The sequence below is a fragment of the Schistocerca piceifrons genome, chromosome 6 (genome assembly GCF_021461385.2).
Source record: "Schistocerca piceifrons isolate TAMUIC-IGC-003096 chromosome 6, iqSchPice1.1, whole genome shotgun sequence".
Classification (NCBI taxonomy): domain Eukaryota; kingdom Metazoa; phylum Arthropoda; class Insecta; order Orthoptera; family Acrididae; genus Schistocerca; species Schistocerca piceifrons.
Window position 1 is genome coordinate 318,899,672 of NC_060143.1, and position 19,916 is coordinate 318,919,587.

General features: G+C 44.5%; 1 protein-coding gene across 1 annotated transcript in view; it reads right to left on the minus strand.

Annotated features, from left to right (window-relative positions):
- Positions 1-19,916, minus strand: part of LOC124802575 (histone acetyltransferase KAT7) — a 579,753-nt gene that overhangs the window by 144,424 nt on the left and 415,413 nt on the right. The gene's annotated exons all lie outside the window — the stretch shown is intronic.

Genomic DNA, 19,916 nt, shown 5'->3' on the forward strand with positions numbered 1-19,916 from the left:
CTGTCTCGATACAAACGTACCGCGCCACGGCTATTGCCCCGTGCTAATCCATACAGCAAATGGGCATCTGCCAACTCCGCATTTGTAAACATTGCACTGACTGCAAAACCACGTTCGTGATGAACACTAACCTGTTGATGCTACGTACTGATGTGCTTGATGCTAGTGCTGTAGAGCAATGAGTCGCATGTCAACACAAGCACCAAAGTCAACATTACCTTCCTTCAATTGGGCCAACTGGCGGTGAATCGAGGAAGTACAGTACATACTGACGAAACTAAAATGAGTTCTAACATGGAAATTAAACGTTTCCGGACACATGTCCACATAACATCTTTTCTTTATTTGTGTGTGAGGAATGTTTCCCGAAAGTTTGGCCGTACCTTTTTGTAACACCATGTATAGTCATGCAAAGAAGTATTCATACGCCACGGTTCATGCAGAATATTTATTAGAACTAAGGATCACAACCAAAGACGTCATTTAGTAAATTAACAGTGCGGGATTTTCTCCCTAATGTGTACATGAAAAAAAATTAACTAAATTAGCCTTCTGCAAAAAGTAAATAAAAATTGTGTGCCAGCTGGCTTCACACAGTAGGGAAAAAAAGTATTCATACACTATTAGATATGTAAACATAGGAACGACTAAGGAACCGCTTGCAGCGAGGAACGCCATCAGTGGCAAGCTGCACCTCGTGCAAATTGGTTCTGATATGCAGACAATATTTGAGTGCCCACCAATCATTATCGCCATTCTGAACTGGAGTGAATCGTTTACGCCTGTGCATGCCCGCGATTCCCTGATTTGAAACACGTGCCGTAGAAGTGACAGATTTAATTCGGGGAGTTCCCTTCCCTTTCGGTCGAAACCACTGCCTGACGGACAGTGAGTCATCGTGATATTCTCGAATACATTTAAAGCCGATATTATGGTATTCAATATGGTTTGCATCAAAACTTTTATACTTCTTGTGTTAAGCAGCATGCGGACAAGTCGAAACAAACGTGCCGACACTCGGCGATAAGTGTTCTCTTAGTGGAATGTAGTCGAATTAAATCGGTGATGCTGAGGGCATTAGATTAGGAAATGAGACACTTAAAGTAGTAAAGGAGTTTTGCTATTTGGGGAGCAAAATAACTAATGATGGTCGAAGTAGAGAGGATATAAAATGTAGACTGGAAATAGCAAGGAAAGCGTTTCTGAAGAAGAGAAATTTGTTAACATCGAGTATTGATTTAAGTGTCAGGAAGTCGTTTCTGAAAGTATTTGTATGGAGTGTAGCCATGTGTGGAAGTGAAACGTGGACGATAAATAGTTTGGACAAGAAGAGAATAGAAGCTTTCGAAACGTGGTGCTACAGAAGAATGCTGAAGATTAGATGGGTAGATCACATAACTAATGAGGAGGTATTGAATAGAATTGGGGAGAAGAGGAGTTTGTGGAACAACTTGACTAGAAGAAGCGATCGGTTGGTTGCACATGTTCTGAGGCATCAAATTTAGTACTGGAGGGCAGCGTGGAGGGTAAAAATCGTAGAAGGAGACCAAGAGATGAATACACTAAGCAGATTCAGAAGGATGTAGGCTGCAGTAGGTACTGGGAGATGAAGAAGCTTGCACAAGATAGAGTAGCATGGAGAGCTGCATCAAACCAGTCTCAGGACTGAAGACCACAACAACAACAGTGGTCATACGAGTATAAATCAAGAGACTGAAAAGCTACATAATCATACCGTTCAAAGAAGGGCACAAACAATGTTTTCTTTCATCTACAAAGCATGTGAAGGTTCACTTGCAGTTAATGTAAATAATATATCAACAAAAGGTCAGTTTTTTCAGGGATCTGTCAAAACGTTTAATATTATATAAATTGACGGTGGAGGGGGGAGAAAGGAAAGGAAACGGAAGGAACTATTGACGTCCGCTGCATCAGGACTTTATGTGAAATCAGATGCAAGGAGCGAAAATGTGTGACAGAACGCTACTTGAACCTGCGATCTTCTGCTTACTAGGCAACTGCGTTAACCAGTGCGCCACCCGAACACAATGTTGATCGCAAACGTGCAGACTCCTTCGGTCCGCCTCTAGGCCGACCCACATTCCCACCTAGCGCCACCCAGCCACCCAGCGTCCCCGTCTATGCTCCCATGCTTGCTAATTTTAGGTTATATGCATGCGAGGCGTCTGTTCTCATTCATATAAAACATTTAATATTATTTTTGCGAAACAATTTTGTCCGTCTGACTCTGTAGGCTATTCCCAAATGCCGTGTGATTATAACTGCCCATCTCTTTTCATGAATAACCAATGATCTATGACAGACACTGCAAGTCATGAAGTATCTGCTTTGCTTAGTGTTTGAAGGCGGAGAAACACAGGTAGGCGCTGCATGGAACATCGTCGTGGTTTGACCGGAGCTTGCGGTCACCCCCTCGGACTGAGCAGCTGCTGTGCGCCTAGACTAGGGTGGCTGCACGGAGAGCGTGAAATACATCTGGTGGCTGTCTTCCTTGTACAATACAATAGAGGAAACACGTGAGGCCCATAAGTGGTGATGATGATGATGATGATGTTGGATTTGCGGGGCGCTCAACTGCGCGGTCATCAGCGCTCGTACAAAGTCCCAATTTGTACACCGTCCATTTTGTTTTCACAATCCAATCTAGCCATTGCCATAAATGATAATGATGAGGAAATGATGAGGAAAACACAAACACCCAGTCCCCGGGCAGAGAAAATCCCCAACCCGGCCGGGAATCGAACTCGGGACCCTGTGATCCAGAGGCAGCAACGCTAGCCGCTAGACCACGAGCTGCGGACACTCATGAGTGAGTAAAGAATTTGGGAAGGTGGCGTCGCAGCCTATTTTATATTTGCTTATTTGCGAAAATTATCTGTAAAAACCACGATATGTAGAGAGCCGTTTGGCAGCATTCACGACAGTTAATCCAATTAAAATCATTACAGTGCACCTTAAACGTAGTCACTATTTTCACCTCGAATTTCATGGTAACTTCGGGAGAATTGCAACACTGTGTGAGTGGCGTATTTCACAAATGAGCCGCTATAGAGCAGCTCCCACTACTTGCGAGGAAGCTCTTTGATGAACAAATATGTTGCAAACGTGCTGCTGCTGTTTTCGTCTCAGTTCTAGGCAAAACCGCATTCTCTGTTCTCGTAAGCCGAAAGATTTTATCGTGTAGTTACATAAACTTAGTATTAAGGCTTAGTTTGCACAATATTGATAAATTTGTAGATGTGAAACAAACCTAAAACGGCCTCCGAGTTCGCTATCTGCAAGTATAAGTCGGGGTAGTCCATCTCTCGCTGCCAATCGGGAGAGATGGATCAGTGTTATTTGGAAGAGATGGACCACATGTTTCAATGTGGGAGACAGGGACCACAACTAAATTTAGCTTCAAGGAAATTAGAATAATCCCACTCAACAAGGCCACAGCCCCAAGCTATGCTTATCTGTTGGAAGATACGTCTCTGCCAACAAATGGAAGAACAGAATCTCACAACATGCCAACCAACCACATCAAAGCTCATAGAAAGACCCACTGATCCCAAGCACATCAATTGAGCAGAATTATCTGCACATGTCGAGTTCTTTCAGTGACACAACTTCGGATTTCACCGCTACTAGACCTAAGAGTTCCCAGATAGCCACTTCAAAACTGACTGCTCCCTATCCAACACAGACAAAAATTTTGGAAGAATATTACCTGTTACTTCTATTGATGAAAACATGAATTGTAAGAGGAAAGCATCAACTGTATCCGAAGTGCTAAACTCTGCAGAAATTAGTGAAACTGTGAACGAAAATAGGTACACGAAAGGAAATGAAATATACAAAACGCACAAAAAATATCAAATATCAGAAAGCTACAACACTGAAGTAACTTTCATGATTGGGATGAAGATGAATGTGTTGGGTGTGGTGAAATCTATCAAATCTATCACGAAAATAATAAAAAAGACAATTAGATTCATGTGTTTCCTGCTCATGATGGTCACACGAAGGTCGTTCAAAAAAATGGTTCAAATGGCTCTGAGCACTATGGGACTCAACTGCTGTGGTTATCAGTCCCCTAGAACTTAGAACTACTTAAACCTAACTAACCTAAGGACATCACACACATCCATGCCCGAGGCAGGATTCGAACCTGCGACCGTAGCAGTCGCACGGTTCCGGACTGCGCGCCTAGAACCGCGAGACCACCGCGGCCGGCGAAGGTCGTTCAACATTTGGTAATAAGGGTAACTCCTGCGGTTAGGGAAAGATAGGCTGAGGCTTGAACAAAATCTACAACTCCTTAGAAAAGCCAATGTTGAATCAAGATTTATAATAAACTAATAAATTTGTTTTGGACTAAAATATTTAATAGCTTAACTTTCCAATCATTACACCTGATTCCAAATAAAAGGATGTAATTTTAATTTACTCTTTTCAACATGTATAATCATTTTTATACGGTCCCTCTCTCCCAGTACACTGATCCATCTCACCCATACACCTACGGGTGAGGTGGATCACTCACGTATATTTTCTTTTAAACATCTATCTTGTATTTTAAGTGGTAGTGCCTCAGTAATATAGCATATTTAAGTTTATAATATACTCTCTGCCAGAAGTCAAAGGAAGTTGAAAACTCAGAAATTTTATGGTGAAGGAAAAAAAGTGGTACAACTCTCCCGGACTTACCTTAATACATAGAAGATATGGTTTAGACATTTTAACGGTATAAAGCAAAAACATAAACATAACAAATAAAATTAATTATTTAAAAACTACAGTATAAATGTCACGTGAGGGGGAGAGTGTTCCCATCACATTTCAGGAAATACCACGGAGCGGAGGGGGGCGGAGAAGTCATATAAATTAAAAAAAATAATAATAATAAAAACCTCACCTAATTCCTAATAGCAGGAAGCGGACAGGAAAAGCAGGTTTAGCGACGTGTCAGTGGCACACAACACTGCCAAGCTACTTTTCATCGTGGGAGCAGGTTGCAATGAGTTTCTACTGACCTGGCTCGTACTGTGCACAATTGCCAGCCAGCACAACACAGCCTATGCCGCCCTGGGCGTAGGTCGCGTGGTCACGGTCGGCCGACGCCTCCCCCAGTTTAGTTTGAAACGACAGCCGCCTGAAAAATGCAGGGCTAACGAGCGTGGCGGGAATCTGCTTCCGCACTTGCTATCTTCGACAGGTATCAATGACCGCCCTTTGTTCCGGCGGCTGTTACAGCGCGGCGCGGCGGTTAAACTTTTAGGGCCCCTAAACTGTTGGCGTCATTACACAGGAGACTCATTACGTCCGCCAGCTGACGAGGTACCACACGCAGGAGTGCGGAGCCCTTCCCGCGTCTCACAGTGTTCTCTAGCGGCCGAAACGCAATGCCCCGAGTGTGTTGACATGTGTCAACGGACTAATGCATATGTTTCAATAGCCACGTCCCACCCCAGTAACCATTGCGGAGCAAGGGGATCTAAAGTTTAAATGAGAACGTGTCGTTCATGATCAATCTTCACGTTTTTGAGAGATGGAGGCTAGGTCAAACGAAGAACGCAAAATATATTGGCTCGACTGGGATTCGATCCCGTGACCTCTCGGTTTCGTCATGCGGTTAGACCAAAATGGTAATCCGGGGCAGCTGCGCCACTGACATTCAAGTACGATATACAGGGTGTACCTCTCAGGCGCATTTTCTCTGGTGTTTCACCAGATTTTTGCAATGTTGTCTTTGGAATATGGAGCTGAAGCCTGCTCATCAAGTCTTACATGCGACACACAGTATCGACAGAAAGCGACGGTTTGTCTCTTGTTACAGAAAAAATGACTTTTAAAGGGGAATTTTACGTGCCCACTCAACAGAGCGGTCCTAAACTAGTCTAGCGCGATATTTGTTTTATCGATGCTTATAAATAGAACGCCGGCCGTGTGGCCTAGCGGTTCTAGGCGCTTCAGTCCGGAATCGCGCTGCTGCTACGGTCGCGGGTTCGAATCCTGCCTCGGGCATGGATGTGTGTGACGTCCTTAGGTTAGTTAGGTTTAAGTAGTTCTAAGTCTAGGGGACTGATGACCTAAGATGTTAAGTCCCATAGTGCTCAGAGCCATTTGAACCATTTTTTAGAATTTATTTCATTTTATCATGTATGCTGTATGTACCGCTGTGGGATCACGGATGATGTCTATTCTTTCCGAAAGAACACACACTAAAGTATTGGTTGAAAGCAGTCTTGGTTGCAATTTTTGTTTTTTTATTTTTCAACGACGCGTTTCGCCTTATTTAGGTATCTTCAGGTTATCTTTTCTGTGAACGGGAACGCGTTATGCAGATTTTGGTGCCTCTCGCGTCCATCTAGAAAAGATAACCTGAAGATGTCTAAATAAGGCGAAACGCTTCGTTGAAAAATAAAAATAAAATAAAATTGCAATCAAGATTGCTTTAACCAATACTGTTAAGCACTGGTTTGCTGTATGCCAGATATGGATTGGAAGAATATCTACAGACCTCCCACGAACGTCTCATGAAATGGGCACAACAAGAAATTACGAGAAATTACACCTAATACGCAAATATCCGACAATCATTGCTTTCATGCACCATTCGCGAAGGGACCAGTGCAGGGGAACAAGTAGTGGCAACAGAGGTACCCTCCGCCACACACCGCAAATTGGCTTGTGGAGTACAGACGTAGAGTAATGCGTAAGTAATGGTGTGGGCTTTCAAATGTGACTTGCACCATGCTTTGTCAACATAGCGAATAGGAGCTTCCGGTAAAAATACGTGTATTTTGCACCATTCATGTGTTTCGCTTATACGTGCGGTCGCGGGTCTGCTTTAACCTAGATAATCTGGAGCTTGCTGTATCAAAGTAGAGTTTGAGGAAACTACCGATCAACGACCTATTCTTTAAGGAATCGAAATACCACGAGTAAAACGGCTTCAAACGTCTTATTACTTCACAATTGAGTTACCTATTAAATATTTGACTTTGAGTACAAAAACGCGATAAAAGGTTTAGAAACGGTTTGAAAATACACGTAAACTTCGTTGGAAATCGCTAAGTATTTTCATTACGAAACACTGGATAAATATAGTCCCGGTAAACTGCGCTCCATTAAAGAAAAAGCAAGTTTTTCACATATCTGAATGTTAATGACGTCATATCGCGTGAATTAAGTTTCGTACAGTAACATAATTATGCACATACATCAGAGGTATATGTGGGTATTATACTCGTATGGAAACTGTATTACGAATACAATCGCTAGTAAAGAAGTAATAAATTAAAACGTAACGTCTGATGCTGATGTTTTACTGTATGAACGGCGAAAAATAAAATAAGCGATCAACTTTTTTCCTTTCAAGATTTTCTGCAGATATTACCGAGAAAATATTTGAAAGTGGGTGCATAGTTTGTTGGAAGTGGCTAAGTGCTCTCATTTTCAAATATTATGAATAAAGTCAGGGAATTTGAACGTCGTCAGTTACGGAGTGTCAAGACTAATGAACAGTTTTCCGCTATAGTGCTTGTCTTATTGTGTCCATCTTTGAACGTAAGATTATACCTCTTAATGAGTAGATTGTGACAGCATATTTAATTTTTTAATTCGATCAATAACTTTTAGGCGAAATATCGGAACTCAGATTTTTGTTGTCACTTAGGGCCGTTAGATAGGCAACCTGCAACTGGTATCGGGTTCCGGGATAGTCACTTAGTAATATAGATGGCTTTACTACTCGTTCGAAATAGTGCTCGAATGACATGACAGAAATCGGGCGCACCGGCCACTGCCAGGGCCACCAGATGATCTGACAGCCACTTGCCGCGCGCGCCTTTGGACTCGCCGCCCCGCCGGAGACGCAGGCTACAAAGAAACGGAAATGCTTTGAGCGGCGCGCCGCGGCCATTTTGGCGGCTGGGGCCGCGTGACGTCACGCCGCGCCAGACGGCCGCTTCCGGCAAGATGGTGGCGCGCGCGGCGCCCGGCCGGATGTGGCGCTATTCTGGGAATTCTGCCTCCGCGGGGCGATTATGTGCGCGCAGGCGCCGAGCCGCGAGGCCCGTATTTTTAAATGCGTCGCCCACGACAGTCGCTGCATCCCATGCGCCAGCCACCACTCCACGACGCCCACCAGCTGCCGTGTTTGATACTGCAGGTTATAGCTTGTTCATACGACGACATTAGGTTGCGAAAGACTCTCGTGAAACCGCTTTCGAGAAAATCTTTTCGCATATGACTGTAGACACAGCGACGAAAGTGCACACTTCAGTTTCATCGTTTTGTTTCGGCAGCTCCGCGAGTAGTGACACGGTTAACGAGAGCCAGCATGAAAATGCCGCATAAGGGCTTGAATAAGAGACGTGTTTGTATTCGTGAATGGATAAGAAAAATTAGGAGCCGAGAGACCGCAGCCTATGATATTTCACATAAATTTCAAACTGATACGTTTACTGGTTCCTGAGAGAGAGAGATGACTTGACAATTGGACTGACGGACGAATAGTAGTGTGATTCCCGCAACTAAAGTAAGGCAAACACCACCTAAGGGGTGTCGAAGGGGTTGCCTAACCCTTTACCGCCAGAGCAGCCGCGAGGCTGAACATGCGTTAAAATTTCTAACAGGTACATCTGTAACGTGCTCAACAAAAGTGGCATCGAGGGGTGTTGCCGAACTGGAGGGGGGGGGGGGGGGTCCGACCGATCACTAGAGGTTCCACGGTGTATACTAGAGCAAAAATAGGGAACGCCCTGCGTTTCAAAGCTGTCAACCATATTCAATGGCGTTGCAGCTCCACTAAGTCCTCAGAGTGGGACGGAAACGCCCGGCGGCTGTCTCGAAAGTATTCAAATGGTTCAAATGGCTCTGAGCACTATCGGACTTAACATCTGAGGTCATCAGTCCCCTAGAACTTAGAACTACTTAAACCTAACTAACCTAAGGACATCACACACATCCATGCCCGAAGCAGGATTCAAACCTACGACCGTAGCGGTCTCGCGGTTCCGGACTGAAGCGCCTAGAACCGCATGGCCACCGCGGCCGGCCCAAAGTTTTCAAGAACGTCGTCTTGTTGCTGTGAAATGTCGTTTTCGAGCGCTAAATTTGTGGGAATCAAAGTCTCAAGAGAAGGAGTGGTTTCAGTAACACCCTTTATGCCATCCTTAAGTCCTTTGCGTGTCTATTCTGAGCGGCGATGTGCCTGAAATGTTTTTCTCGGGCAACCATTAAAAGAAACCGCGTGATTACAACGCTCCGTGTCGTGATTCTGACCCCCATTTCAGAAGCTTCAAAAGAAGGATTGAAATGTGGGTAACGGGGGTTCTGACGACCTTCCCATCATGCAATATCTCTGCGGTGAATTTGGGGACAACTGTAGTAAAATTTGGTGCAATGTAACATCATTAACCCGCCTTACAGCTCACACGAACTTCTGAACTGTGAACTTTTTCTTCTTTTTTTCCTTTCTTTCTTTTCATGTGTCGACACCTAACTGTCTGAAGCGTCGCCGAACCCGAGGGTGACATTTCAGGGTGTCACGCTTTTACACCGTTACAGAGGAGGGCTGTAGGAACCCTGAGTCAAATTTCAAACTTATGGATAGGAATGGGAGACAACTGCTGGTTTTCGGAAAACTGATGCTTTTATTTTGTAGCACAGTGTATTAAACAAGCTTGCTTAAAGGTAACCTCTACGAGCAAACTCAAGACGAAAAAATTTTAGTTGTAGCTGTAAAAACAAACTGTAATTTCTCGTATTCATGGGTTACCTGAAATTATCCTCACACTGGGTACATGAGGTTCCACGTTACCAATCGATGAGCAGTCCTGGTTACAGGTTATAGACAACACACGTAGAATTCAAACGAAAAAAAGAATGACGGGAAGAAATAAACTATGATAAAAGTGACTCGGGAAACTGTTAGAAATAAAAAAAACTACATTTAAACAAACTTGCTAAATAAAAATATTAAAGTCCGACCGATAACACTTGGAAATAAAAAAATTCGGAGCATGTGTCGAGATTCGGCCCACGACCTTCTACACGTCAGGAATGTATATTAACCACAACGCTACACCACCGCCCCGAGTTAGACGTTATATTTGACTTTCCAGTGCCAGTCGCAAAGATGATTTGCTGCCTTAAAAAAGTCAGCTTCGCGTATGAGGCTTATCTAATGTAAGGCGATCTCTGTGATGATAAAAATGACATGTGTGTGATGAAAGGAAAATACCGACGTCAGCCAGATGAGGGCATTTTAATAGTTCAATGGCAAAAAATGAGTGCTGGATCGGGATTGGAACTCTACTTTTCCGCTTTACACGAGCACTGACTTTAACCCCTTTCGTTTCGATTATCCGGGCGCGCTTACCGTCCAACCCAAACTAGCCGCACACTACATCCGTAGCGACACCCCCCGCCGCTGTCCGCCATCCTTATTATCGCAGCCATGGTTCCCGAAAGAGGTCGGACCTAGGGTGAATCCACACTGAAGATTTCATGAAATGCTTTATGCTTTTCAGGAGTACATTGATGGCCAAAACATGACCACTGCCCACCTGCCCACTGTGAAGTTGTACGCTGCCCGGTGGCGCTGAAGGCACGTGACGCAGTAGGAGAAATACATGAGCGGAGTGATAGTGAACTCACGTTGATGTCTCAACCGTCAATTTCGGCTTCTCTGAATCCGATGGAACCCAACTGTGAAGGTACAGGCCCCAGCTCCGCGCCAACAAACCAACCACCAGTAAATTTCGCGAAGTGTGTGACTTGCGCGTAGCATCTGGTGCCACAAACCTCTGGAAACCTATAAAGTACTTATAAATTATAGAGTGCAGCAATCAGTCGTCCTTTTTTTTTAGATTTTATTACCCAAATCCAGATTTCGGCTAGTAGCTAGCCATTCTCAATGCACTATTTTCTATTCTCAATGCATGTAAGTCCCTGTTGTTCGGGCGTCAGTCGAAGTTCTTTGAATACTCACTTTCCGAATGGAAGGTAACCTATCAGTACTTGTCGAATCTATAGCGCGCAGAATCACTGCTAAATTGCGTTCCAGAAGTGGACCAACGCGCTTTTAAGTTGGTAGCCATAACGTTTTGGCTCGTCAGTGCATATATTACCACGAGGGTTGAATGAAAAGTAATGCCTCCACCTTCGTTAATTGGGTTAGGATGGGAATATTTTAATAAATCAAACGCGGAAATAATCCTTAGAATCTGATCTTTAATTACCGATATTCACTTTTTTCACGTAATCACCAGCCAACTGGATACATTTCGGCAAACGATGAGCAACTTTTCTGAAGCCGTCACGGAAGAAGTCGACACTCTGTTTCCGCAACCACAGTCTCAAAGTTCTCTCAACGTCTCTGGGTCGTAATGGTGTACCCACGTTTCGTCTCCTGTCATAATTGAATGGAGAAAGGCGTCACCTTTATTCTCGTAATGCGAGAGGAGTTCCTGGTAAATTTCGTCTGTGCGCTTTCATTTCAGGAGTCAGCATCCGGGGTATCCATCGTGAATAGATCTTCCGATAGCCAAGCACAGCAATAATGTGAGCCACACGCTCTTGTGAAATGCCGATTGTGCTTGCAGTTTCTCTCTGAATCAATCTGTCAAAATTTTGCTTGTGAAACTCGGTGGTTGCTGTCACAGGACGTCCAACTCTGTTTTTCACGCAGGTCAGATGTTCCGCCTCAACATCTTTAAACTTACTCGCCGAACGACGCACAGTTCTCACAACAATATAGTCACCATAAACTGCTTTTATTCTCTGATTCATCTCCTTTGGGGTACACCTTCTGCTGTCAAGAATTCAATGACTATCATCATCATCATCAGTTATCTGCTATATTAGCAGGTCCTTTGCCTCTCAGTTTTCTGCGAGCCATTGCTTCCTTCTTAAGACTACTGTATGTTGTACCGTCCATCATGTCATCCAGTATCTGACTATACGTTTCTTAAATCGCATTGACCGACCCTCTGCGCAGGGTTCCATACTTTACACTGTAACAACACAACCGTTCATGGCTAAGACTTCCCGTCAGCTGGAGCTGTAGAGAAGAGGCTACGGAACAAGCCAGTACCTGCCGCATACGAACGCTACCAACTGTTGAAGAGTTACGAAAGCAGAGGCATTACTTTTCAGTCAACCCTAGTATTATATGTATAGTGCCTCTTCCGGTCATGTCCGAAAGAACAGACACCACATATTCATGATTCCACGGCCCTATATAGTACCGATGTCAGTCGCATGAGGGTACTGAAATAGTTCAACAGTGGCAAGAGAAAATTTGTCCCGGCACCGGAATTAGAACTAAGCTTTCCCGTTTTAGACGAGCAGTGGCCGTAATCGCTTCTGTTTAGCTATCCGAACGCGCTTGCCTTCCAACCCAAATCGTCGCACATCGCTTCTGTAGCGCTCCCCTGTGAACCATTCTTGTGCGAAAAGATTCAGTAGTGCTTGGTTAGTCTTGTTGATGATGATGATGATGTATGATTTGTGGGACGCTCAACTGCGCGGTTATCAGCGCCCGTACAAATTCCCAACCCTTGCTCAGCCCAATCTGGCCACTTTCAGGAATGATGATGAAATGATGACATCACAAACACCCAGTCATCTCGAGGCAGGTGAAAATCCCTGACCCCACCAGGAATCGAACCAGGGACCCCGTGAAGGCCCAGGAATCGGGATCGAAAATAAGAAAGTCATCGAGAAAGAAAGCCGGGCGAATAATTGGAAGTGGATGGACCAGTGACCAGTTGTCGTGCATATTGGCAACGACGAAACAGTTCGGCCGCGAAGCTGAGCGCAGCGATTGGAGGAAACCAGGTCCAATGCGCGGAGCAACAAGCAGTTGTAATCGGACTACAGTTGCCGTCTATCCTCGTACCCGATGACCCATTCCAAGAGCAGACGAGGCATAAAACGCCGAGGTAGGGGGAGTGAGAGAAGCGCGAGGCGCGACGTGGTGGATACAGCGCGGCGTGGTGCCTGCCATCTGTCGCTCGTGGGCAGTGCGCAAGCGGCGGCGGCGTCCGCCCTACACCACACCACCTGCGCGCCGCCGCCGCCGGCCGAGGGTCGGGGCCAACCTGCTCCTCCTCGCCTATAGCTCCGCGGCCGCCAGCGCCGCCACCGCACTAACGGAAATCCCAGCGCGCTGCGAACAATGGCTAGCGGAACAGGTACCCGACGCCGCGCTGCTGCCAACCTCGAAAAACTGCAACCTCCTGCCCCGGACCACGCCGCAGATGCGAAAAATCTCGCCAAATTGCGCACCTACTTACACAGTTCTAAGCAAAAAAGGGAAAGAAGAAACGTGGAAGGAGTATATAGAGGGTCTATACAAGGGCGATATACTTGAGGGCAATGTTATAGAAATGGAAGAGGATGTAGATGAAGATGAAATGTGAGGTATCATACTGACTGAAGAGTTTGATAGATCACTGAAGGACCTAAGTCGAAACAAGGCCCCGGGAGTAGACAACATTCCATTAGAACTACTGACAGCCTTGGGAGAGCCAGTCCTGACAAAACTCTACCATCTGCTGAGCAAAATGTATGAGACAGGCGTAATACCCTCAGACTTCAAGAAGAATATAATAATTCCAATCCCAAACAAAGCATGCATTGACAGATGTGAAAATTACCGAACTATCAGTTTAATAAGTCACAGCTGCAAAACACTAACGCGAATTCTTTACAGACGAATGGAAAAACTGGTAGAAGCCGACCTCGGGGAAGATCAGTTTGGATACCGTAGAAATATTCGAACACGTGAGGCAATACTGACCTTACGACTTATCTTAGAAGCTAGATTAAGGAAAGGCAAACCTACATTTCTAGCATTTGTAGACTCAGAGAAAGCTTTTGACAATGTTGACTGGAATACTCTTTCCAATTCTAAAGGTGGCAGGGGTAAAATACAGGGAGCGAAAGGCTATTTACAATTTGTTCAGAAACCAGATGGCAGCTATAAGAGTCGAGGGACATGAAAGACAAGCAGTGGTTGGGAAGGGAGTGAGACGGGGTTGTAGCCTATTCCCGATGTTATTCAATATGTATATTGAGCAAGCAATAAAGGAAACAAAAGAAAAGTTCGGAGTAGGTATTAAAATCCATGGAGAAGAAATAAAAACTTTGAGGTTCGCCGATGACATTGTAATTCTGTCAGAGACAGCAAAGGACTTGGAAGAGCAGTTGAACGGAATGGACAGCGTCTTAAAAGGAGGGTATAAGATGAACATCAACAAAAGCAAAACGAGGATAATGGAATGTAGTCGAATTAAGTCGGGTGATGCTGAGGGAATTAGATTAGGAAATGATACACTTAAAGTAGTAAAGGAGTTTTGCTATTTCGGGAGCAAAATAACTGATGATGCTCGAAGTACAGAGGATATAAAATGTAGAATGGCAATGGTAAGGAAAGCGTTTCTGAAGAAGAGAAATTTGTTAACATCGAGCATTGATTTAAGTGTCAGGAAGTCGTTTCTGAAAGTATTTGTATGGAGTGTAGCCATGCATGGAAGTGAAACGTGGACGATAAATGGCTTAGACAAGAAGAGAATAGAAGCTCTAGAAATGTGGTGCTACAGAAGAATGCTGAAGATTAGATGGGTAGATCACATAACTAATGAGGAGGTATTGAATAGAATTGGGGAGAAGAGGAGCTAGTGGCACAACTTGACTAGAAGAAGGGATCGGTTGGTAGGACATGTCCTGAGGCATCGAGGGATCACCAATTTAGTATTGGAGGGCAGCGAGGAGGGTAAAAATCGTAGAGGGAGACCAAGAGATGAATACACTAAGCAGATTCAGAAGGATGTAGGCTGCAGTAGGTACTGGGAGATGAAGAAGCTTGCACAGGATAGAGTAGCATGGAGAGCTGCATGAAACCAGTCTCAGGACTGAAGACCACAACAACAACAACTTACATGACGTCAACATGTACACAATGAAAGGCATTTTACGGCTTGTGGTGGGGTTTACTTCAGGTACTATGAGGTGCATTCAAATCACTGCGTTGTTTGAGATGTGAAAAACAAAATTTAAACTCCATTTTCATCGTTGTCCTTGTAGTTTAATACTCGAAATCGCCTCGCAGAAGAGCACTGTTCTTTACGAAGATAACTCGAAAGGATCTGCCTCTAGACTGCGCTCTTGAGCTCACGACGCGACAAAGTGAGTTGCTCTGTGTACCATTGTCAGCCTAGCACACATGTCTCTCTCTTGTTGATAGCTGCAAGCAGGAACACGTGGACGTAAAATACGAGTACATCCAGGGCATCCTATTGACCTTGGTGCAGTGAACAGCTCCTAAAAACCGGAATGATCAAATATTACAATGAAACGAATACTACTACCTGCTTACAGGCGTTGATATAAGTCAACGGGGGCAGCTGAAAATGTGTGCCCCGACCGGGACTCGAACCCGGGATCTCCTGCTTACATGGCAGACGCACTATCCATCTCTTTTCTCCTTCGATACAGTTCGTTGCGTTTGGTCTGCGCGGACGTCGCGAGACATCCGTTCAAGTTGATCGTTGATTCCTTGACTCAGTTCCTTTTATTACAAAGAGCACGCACCCCTCTGACCGAACACGCTGAGCTACCGAGCCGGCGTCCATCTCTGGCACGCCTCTCGGGAGACCCACATTCGCAACTTATTGTCCTGCACTATATTCATAGTGCCCCTGCCCATTATTCTCATTACTCGCGGTTTTACTGCCAATTCCCGTAAGAGTTCGGACACTGCTTGCGCATCCGCACAGAAGAAGATGGTGAAATGGCCGGTGAGCCTTATATATATGAAGATGGTATCTGTTCTTTCGGACATGTCTTTCGGGAATCGGCAGTAAAGCCGCGAGTAATGAGTATAATGGGCAGGGGCACTATGAATATAGTGCGGGACAATAAGTTGCGAATGTGGGTCTCACGAGAGGCGTGCCAGAGATAAGTCCCTGCAGTCGCACTACTCCTCTGTGTACTCGGTGGCTCAGATGTTATTCGTGCGTTGGTTCAAATCTCCCCATTATTACTTTTTCCGTTCAATTTTTTTGTTTAATAAAAAAGAGGGATAGAGCGTTTGCCATGTAAGCAGGAGATCCCGGGTTCGAGTCCCGGTCGGGGCACACATTTTCAACTGTCCCCGTTGATTTATATCAACGCCCGTAAGCAACTAGGGGTATTCATTTCATTGCAATTTGATTCTAACGAGCTGCACGGTATCTGTTCTTTCGGACATGTCCGAAAGAACAGATACCATCTTTATATATATATATATATATATATATATATATATATATATATATATATATATATATATATATATATAAAAAATCAAATATGATCGACAGCACGAGGATGCAGAAGGCAACTGAAACCAGAGCATTAAAGACACACAATGTATTCCCATACATGTGACCTGGAGAATGTTATGATGATCTCTCCAGTGACAAAAGATTCCGGACTAGCACCCCAGTCAGATCTCGGGGGAGACACTGCCAGGAGGTCAGTAACCACGAGTGAAAGATTGAATAACGAAGGAAAGAGTGAATTCTACGAATGTCGGAATGTGTAATGTCGAAAGTTTGGATGTTGTAGGGAAGGTAGGAAATCTGATAAGGGCAATGCAAAGCTCAATCTCGATAGAGTCGGAGTCAGCGAAAGAACGATTTCTCAATAACAGCAGAAGAGAGTATCAAGGAAGTAGGTTTAGTGCCTCCACCAAGGAGGTAGTTTACAAATCCCTGCTTCGGCCAATATTTGAATACTGCTTGTCAGTGAGGGATCAGTGCCAGAAAGGACGAAACAGAGAAGGTCCAAAGAGGAGCAGTGTGTTTCATTACAACTTCATTTGGTAAGTGCAAAAACGTCACGTAGACGAACATCCAACACGAGTGGCACACGCTACAAGTCAGACGTTGGGCATTACGGTGTATTTTACTGTTAACATTCCAAGAGCGTACGTTCCTGCAACGTGTGACAACGTTGTGGACATCTACAGGGCGGTCTGAAGCAGTCCGAAAAGCTTGCAAGGGTGTTGTAGGGTGGGTTGTGCCAAAAAAAGAAAAAAGCACGAAGTGTTGCGCCGTTTCCCTGTTAATTAGCACAGAAGTTGGCTTTAAATGGTTCAAATGGCTCTGAGCACTATGGGACTTAACATCTATGGTCATAAGTCCCCTAGAACTTAGAACTACTTAAACCTAACTAACCTAAGGACAGCACACCAGTCATCACGAGGGAGATAAAATCCCTGACCCCGCAAAAGTTGGCCAGTCAGGCCTTTGCGCGAGAAAATTCAAACGGCCCGACGGATAAAACTACTGTCAACCGTTCTCATAGCGCAGATGATAGCGCACGCGACTGCTCGGTCTTCCGCTGGGGTTCGAGCCTTACTCGGATTACTGTCCCAAGTCCAGTTTTTGCATCGATTCTTGTTCGGCTTTACGGAAACAAAGGAAGAACACGTTTGGCGACTCCACCTCTGGGGGGCTGCTTGAATTTGCGCACGCTACGGCCTGATTTTCAGTGGTAATTAACACTGAATAGGCAGAACGTATTGTATTTTTTTTCCTTAAGAGTAATTCCTCAGCACATCTTTCCCTGCAACACCCTTAGAAGCTTTTCAGACTGTTTCTGACCAACCTGTATACTCAGCAAGCCATCGTACATCCATTTTGTGGAGATATTCCGTACCAATACTACTGATTTTCTGTCACTCCCCATTAGCGTTTCTCAGCGACAGAAAATGACGAACTATATGCGTCTGCATGCACCCTGAGCTCTCTTCTTTTCTTATTCTCGTGATTCTTTCAAGAAATATATGACGGTGCTAACATCACTGTCGCACAGTATTCCTTGCATACCGATTCAATAAATTTCGCCAACTCGATTTCGCAAGGACACCTGTCGTCGAAATACGTTATTTCCCCGTAAGTTACCCGAACACCTCCGTTACGCTTTCGGAAGAGGTAAATCCGACATGCTACAAACCTAGCAGTCTGTCAGTGAATCCATTCGGTATCTCCTGTCTTCACTATTTCGTAAGGAATGCAAACGTTGAAGAAATCTTATATCACTAAACAAGTAAAACGGTCATCTGGTCCCAATTACAAGTTGCCTATCTACCGGCTTACTGGGCCAACAAAATTTTCATTTTCCACATTTCATAATATAATTATTGTCGGGATTTAAACATTTAAAATGTTACCATATTTTACTTAACCAAAGTAATAATACAGTGTTGAAGGTTTCACACAATGAATCAAGCACTAAAGTTAGGAACACACTATATCTCTCGCGTCAGCGTCACACACGGCGGGCAAATTACCCAGAGAATATTCATCCAGTGTTTGAGAATGACACCACTTAGCGACTTCCAACAAACTTTACACGTAATTTGAAACCATACTGAAACTGTTTCTCGCTGACTGCCTTCTCCGCAAAATAGACAAAACAATGAACTAAAAAAAGTTCATGGCTTACTACATTTTAGCATCAGGCATAACGGTTTAATTTCTTACTTCTTCACTAATCAATGTATTTGCACTCATATTGCAGACAATGTGCACATATATCCGTACGACACACAGTTCAGAAGATATGTCATAAACATTGAGATGCGAGAATAAATCTAACCCTTCTTCAAATGGTGCGAAAATTATCTAGACTGTACCCATCCCGTGTTTGATAATGGGAGTACTTAGTGACTCCTAAAAAACTTTATAAACAATGCTTCCCAATTTAGAAAAGGTTTGAAGCTGTTTCATACTAGAGAGTTCCGCCCTTTTAAAGTGTCGACAGTGGCGCATCGAAGGGAGGCGGGTCTATCAGAATGGGGTGCTTTTTGTCTGTCAGATGCAACTGTTCCTGTCTTCTTGGGTTTTTCTGCCAACCAGGTGGCAAGTAGTTAATTTTCTGTCTAAAACTTTTGCGTCTCGTTTATCGAATTGTGTTATTTCTGCTTCCTTCACGCCTTCTTTTTGAGCACAGATCCATCTTACTGTCTGAATTTTAGCTTTACTGTGAGTTTCGCAGAAAATTGTTTACATGCGTACTGAGAACATTAGTCCTCTGACTGGAACAGACATGCGTTCTGCGTTTCATGCTGAGCGCGGCTTTGTCGCCTCTGTACTGCTACCTGCGCTGACACACAGTGCTCCGGCCGCTACGACATACTTACCATCCTATTTTAAGGAAGCTGTTTGATGAAAAAAAATTGTTTTTGCACAACTTACCGTCCGATATCTTCGCTCAATAAAGTATTGAAATTCTTTTCCTTACTTGTCATTGTTACTGTACTACACAAAATTACGTAAGACACTGCACGAAATTTTATAGAGTTTGCACAGGTAAAGACGCATTCCTGAATGAAATTTTCACTCTGCAGCGGAGTGTGCGCTGATATGAAACTTCCTGGCAGATTAAAACTGTGTGCCGGGCCGAGACTCGAACTCGGGAGCTTTGCCTTTCGCGGGAAGGTATTCTACCAAATGACCTACCCAAGCACGACTCACGTCCCGTCCCCACAGCTTTACTTCCGCAGGACCTTGTTCCCTACTTTCCAAACCTCACAGAAGCTCTCATGCGAAACTTGCAGGACTAGCATTCCTGGAAAAAGGATATTGCGGATAAATGGGTTCAAATGGCTCTGAGCACTAATGCGACTTAACTTCTGAGGTCATCAGTCACTTAGAACTAATTAAACCTAACTAACCTAAGGACATCACACACATCCATGCCCGAGGCAGGATTCGAACCTGCGACCGTAGTGGTCGCTCGGCTCCAGACTGTAGTGCCTAGAACCGCACGGCCACTCCGGCCGGCGATATTGCGGAGACATGGCTTTGCCACAGCCTGGGGGATGTTTCCAGAATTAAATTTTCACTCTG